The 5,662-nt window shown below is 40.0% G+C and overlaps 1 protein-coding gene and 1 long non-coding RNA gene across 2 annotated transcripts in view; both read left to right on the forward strand.

The window, feature by feature from the left end:
* Window positions 1–5,662, forward strand: part of st6galnac3 (ST6 (alpha-N-acetyl-neuraminyl-2,3-beta-galactosyl-1,3)-N-acetylgalactosaminide alpha-2,6-sialyltransferase 3) — a 120,388-nt gene that overhangs the window by 81,864 nt on the left and 32,862 nt on the right. The window lies entirely within an intron of this gene.
* LOC103364636 (uncharacterized) overlaps window positions 4,247–5,662 on the forward strand; it is a 14,981-nt gene continuing 13,565 nt past the window's right edge. Inside the window, exon 1 of the long non-coding RNA XR_520557.1 lies at window positions 4,247–4,259. This is a non-coding gene — a long non-coding RNA (uncharacterized LOC103364636). The remainder of the gene's footprint in view (window positions 4,260–5,662) is intronic.

Consider the following 5,662-nt stretch of genomic DNA (forward strand, 5'->3'; position numbering starts at 1 on the left):
CCATGTTCACTTTGCTGACTTTTATTTAGCACCAGGGCTACATTTTACAACTTTCTTAACATAATACCTGAAAATTCTTCCATAAGCCTCGGATGTACTTCGTCTTCATTGCTAATTAGCAAATGCTAACACGGTGAATGATTGTGAACAGTGCAGCTACTTGAAAAGTTTAGTCAGCTAAGCTAGCAGTTACTGTGCATTCAATGCAGCTTCATCAAACTGAAGCTAGCCTTTGGGAAATAACCAACTAACCAACATGGCAAAAGTAATTTAACTTGAATTTTATTCTTTTTGCTTCCTACAGACAGTGAAAAACAAATTGTAAATAATTTAAGGACAATAAAGGCTTCAGTGGATGCAAACACACTATTTAATCAATAAAAGGGCTTTGCTACTAAAAAGCTATTTGATTTAGAAAACAGTAGACACCAGACACTTGTCACATTTGCATTTTCAGACAACTTCTCACAATATGATCAGCTGTACGTTCCAAAGTGTACGGAGCCTTGTTTTCATCCTGCAGACTTATGAAAAGATTAAATATGACGAATGTTTAGATGTCTGGACATGTCTTTTATTGCAAACAGAATTTCAATACATTTTAAATTCTGTATTAAATTCTGTTCTGGGCACAAATGTACAGCTGCAGTCTGGGCTATGAGATGCTCCATTATTTATTAGAAGAAGTACAACAACAATCTCCCTGTGCAGCCCACAAATTGAATTGATCAAGGCTAAAGTGCAGTGAAACCGTAACAAATCCACAGTTTGCCTGATCTTGACAGAGGAAACCTCAATTGTGCCTCCAGCATTCAAGTCTCCAACCAACTGTCACTTAATACAACTTAATCTAACTTTGTTTAGCGACTAAGCTACTGCAGATTCTAATGTTAAATCAGACCACGTGGTTTTAGGATCAAATTGTCTAAAAAGCAAATGAAAGCAGGCGGATGAACGTTCTCCAGGAGCCTTCAGTCTGTACAAGTTACAGAAACACATCGATTTATAAAAATGCTATCAGACACGTCGGTTTGTGCAGTCTCCAGTGTTTTAATTATGACAGCCAGCCTATTAAAATACTATACAGGTGATCTCTGTTCATTGTTTAACCTTCATGTTACATTACTTCTTATGTAAATCAACATTGGACATATTGATGAATAGTAAAATATCCGTCCATCATCTATACACCGCTTAATCCTCACTAGGGTCATGGGGGGCTGGAGTCTATCCCAGCTGACTCAGGGCGAAGGCAGGAGACACCCTGGACAGGTCACCAGTCTATCACAGGGCTACACTTAGAGACAGACAACCAAGCACACTCACATTCACACCTACGGACAATTTAGAATCACCAATTAACCTCAACATGTTTTTGGACTGTGGGAGGAAGCCGGAGAACCCGGAGAGAACCCACGCTGCACGGGGAGAACATGGAGACTCCACACAGAAAGATTCCGGGTGTCCTCACCGGGACACGAACCGGCAACCTTGTTGCTGCGAGGCAACAGTGCTACCAACTGCTCCACCCTGCAGCCCCAATAGTAAAATATGGTAGAAAAGAAATACAAGACAAAAGCTTTCGTCACTGATCCGTCAGATATTTAATCTGTTAATCTCTCATTTGCACCAATGTTGTTTTAGGACTCCTCACTTAGAAGTATTGGTATTGCGAAATACATCAATTAGTACATCAGTCCAGTGGTAACATACAATCGGAATGAAATGTGATATATGCAGTTTATGTTTATATCCACTTTAGGATAAGATAGACCTTAAATAATTACCAGGGGAATTCTGTGTTATCTTTGCTTATGTTTGCATGACGTTAGAGTCTGAATTTTGTCACTGTGGACATAACATAAATCTTGTTAAGATTTAAGCATCTTGTTTTTATGAGGTTGACTGATATAATCTCTTGTTAGACTTCGGGAACACCAAAGGACTCATCACCGCTAAAGAAACAGAATGCTCCAAAGACACAACATGTATAATAAAGAATCTTAGACATTTCCTTTCACCAGTTTTTTTTTTTTCAATCAAGGATAAGAGCAGTTAACTACAGTTCCCACAAATTTTATAAACTAAAAACAAAAAAAAAAGGCAACATGGAAACATTCAAAACGTTGTCCTTTCCTGTAATTCTGTGTGCAGATGCCACTTTTTGTTTTTTTTCATTCACTGACTCTCTTTCACTGACATTCGACCTAAATACTGCACAGGATGAAGCCACACTACGGCTGGTTCACATCAAGTCTGCAGATGTGTCAGAAGTCAACACTTGAGCCTGGATTAAGTGGAGCTGTAATCTTTTTCTCTTAGGTTATCAGATAGTCAGGACAAATACGAGTGCCATCATGTCAGACTCCACTATGTTCAGCACTGCGAAAGGCAACAATAGAAATAACAGCTGTACGGTACAGGAAGTACTGAAGAAGCACATTGGCTGTATAGAATTATATGCTAATTGTTTCAATCAAACTAAAAAAAAAGGCAGGAACAATCATTTGATTACTTATCCTTACAGCTGAACAAAAGGAGAATAGTGATTCCAGTGGTTAACCATTGCCTGGTACTTGTTGTTGCAGCTTTTTTCCTTTCCTCCCTCAATCAATTAAAATTCAAACCTGCCATTCGCGGTGCCTGAGTTTCACGCCATCTCCCCAAAATAAAGTGACAGGTGACAGGTGGGTTGTGGAGGGCTGCTGGTTGACAGGTGGCCCGTTTCCATGACGCCAGAGCACGTAGTGATTAGCGGCCCACCGGTGGCCCATGTGGGAGAGTGAAAGCTTTATGTTGGGTACGTACAGATGCTGTTGGACTGTTGTGCTGCCGACATCTGCTCCCCTTTGGATTTGTTAATCCTGTACAAGTTTGGATCTGTTTGGCCAATGAGTGTTGTCAAGCACAGATGTCAAAAAGACTGTTTTTTATCAGCTGTTCAGTTGGTCAGTTGAACACTTTGGTCGAGATAGAAATGATTATAGCAAAAATTGGACGGGCTGCAGTGACATTCACGGTGCTCAGAAGAACGCTTCTGACTTTGGTGATCCACTGACTTATCTTCCACACAAGTAAGGTAGATATGAGCATAAGTTGGCATAAATGCTTTAGTTTATGACTTTAAATAACAGACAGTACTTGCCACTGTTACACCACCCATTGCTTTGTGGACTCTGTTTTTAGGTCTACAGTCTGGCGTTTGGCCATTTTGCTCTTTTGCGCTGATCAGGTGATGAGCAGTAGTGGGCGGCTGTGCCTCAGGTGGTGGAGCAGTTAGCTTCTAATTGCAAGGTTGGCGGTTCGATCCCCTGCCAAGACACCGGGCAAGACACGGGACCTGAAGTTGCCCCTGATGGCAGCTCTGTCGCCATTAGTGTGTGAATGGGTGAATGAGGAAACACTGTAAAGCGCTTTGAGTACCACTAAGGTAGAAAACCATTTACCATTACCCTAAAACATGCTCTGCTGTTTATTTTCCCCAAATGGGACCATCATTTACAAAATGAAAAGCATGCCGTATTGACGTAGACCTGAACCAAGCAAATGAGACCAATAATTCGTTAGGAAAATGTTTACAGAGGTAATAAATCAAGACAGAAATACAGTCATTGATTTCTAAAAATCGTGACTTCCTTTTACAACCTGAGACATCACATAGGACGCAGCAGTTTGGGAAAAATGTCTTCTTGCGATTTTTCTGAAATTTATTGCAATTGCAATTTTACCTAACTTTTAAAATTCAAGTTTCAGTTTATTATGTGATGAAGCATCACCACGAGACACCATGAAAAGTCTGACTGTCACATGAGGAGAATGGCATTTTTCCACTGACGATGGATGAAAAAATGACTCACTTCATAACTGTAATTTTATTTTTACAATTTACGATTACAGATTTTCACTGTTGTTAAAAAACTGGTAATAACAAGTAAAATCAAAAAAAAAAAACGTGTCAAAAATCTGTGTTTTTGTTCTGTTGAGGTTGTAGAATTCATAGACTGTATAAAAGATGGACGTAGCTACCGTGACGTCACCCGTTGNATTGAATATACACTATATATACACATGTAGTTAGTGTATCCTCAATATTTAAGCTAAATCTGTGAGATGTGTCCAATAAGTGAATGTAGTTCACGTTAGAAGAATAATTCATTTCTCTGCCTGCCACACATTTCATATTTCTCATTTGTGTGCAGCATCATGTGCCATCGTCATAATATGGTGTGATGAACATGAAAATGTGAAATCACGGCAGCGTGCGGCGTAAGCCTCCCGTAAAACCAGGAGCGAGAGGGTGTTACATATTGAGGTCGTAGCGCATTTCTTTGTGAGGCTCCATAAATCTTCTTTACTGTAAGAGAGGCGACCCGGTGTGGCTTAAGAGCAGCCGTGGAGAGCTTAATAGAAGCGCAGTTATTGGGATTATTCCCTATTGTGAAGCTCTCTAAGGTGTGACGCCCGAGCGGACGGGCGAGATTAATTGATTATTGAGCTCTAAATCAATGATAATCAGTAGTTCTGTGTGTAATTCTGGATCTCAGGTCTTTGTCTTGATCTCTGTCCCTGGAGAAATCTGTTAAGTTGGTCCTCATCTGTTTTGCTAATCTTTTGGTTTTCACTCCCCCGGTCTTGGACGGGCATCCCATTAACATGTTGAATAGGCTGCAGAGCTTTCAGCCTGCCACTAACCTTGCACTGTTTTTGTGCTCTCTCTATTTTTTTGAGTCATAAAAATGGTGCACTTTTAACAAACCAATTCAGACTCCTGCTCACCTCCCCTGACCTCCATCCACTTGTTGCTCTGCTTTCTGTGTAAAATAGATTTTCATAAATGGTTCATGGATGTTGTCCACAGAGATGTTGTTGCTCTGCCTGGTGAGTAGAACATGGCGCTGACACTGCCAGGCTCTGCTCCTCTGCGAGGGTAAAGGCTGGAAGCTGTTGTGTAGTAAAGCCTGTTCCTTCGATAAACCTCTCAACCGGCGTCAGACTTTCGTTTCCAAAACACTCCATACTCACTTTGAATAATGCATAAATCAGACGCTTTTCTTTTAGCTAAACAAATGCTGTTTTCTCCTGTGAAGTGAGTTGAGGTCGTGGCTCGGGTCGTGGATAATGATGGGATTTTTATTTTCTAGTTCTTTGTCAGAGCCTTGATAAGTGGCACTAACAGGCTCATCATCCATGAAGTCTAGCTTCCTTTATATATAAGATATTGTTCTAAAAACGGCATTGAAGTGTTGCTAGATGACATTTAAAACTCAATTTCAGTGTGCTGAAGTAAATAAAATGTTAATTTACTGTGGAAGGTCTGAAGTAGCACCGCTGCTAATATTTCTATTAATTTCTGATTGATTTATTCATTTTTAATGGGAAATTACTCATTTAGTTGAAGGTGGTAACTAGTAAAAAAAATTAAAGTTAAAATTAAAAAAGTGAGTCATCTTTTGCTAAAGGCCAAAGTGATATAAGAGAGTGAAAAACAAAAAATATTCTCTTTAGTGAAAGTCGAATGAGAAAATGTTGGCAGTTTTAGCCAACATCTGACCACAGACTGTGTAACAGATGGACGTAGCTACCGTGACGTCACCCGTTGGTTTCTGCACTGAGAAAATGAAGCCAGGGTTTTGCTACTTCCTGGTTGACATCTTGGATTTTT

This window comes from Stegastes partitus, unplaced genomic scaffold (genome assembly GCF_000690725.1).
Source record: "Stegastes partitus isolate 25-593 unplaced genomic scaffold, Stegastes_partitus-1.0.2 Scaffold763, whole genome shotgun sequence".
Classification (NCBI taxonomy): Eukaryota; Metazoa; Chordata; class Actinopteri; family Pomacentridae; genus Stegastes; species Stegastes partitus.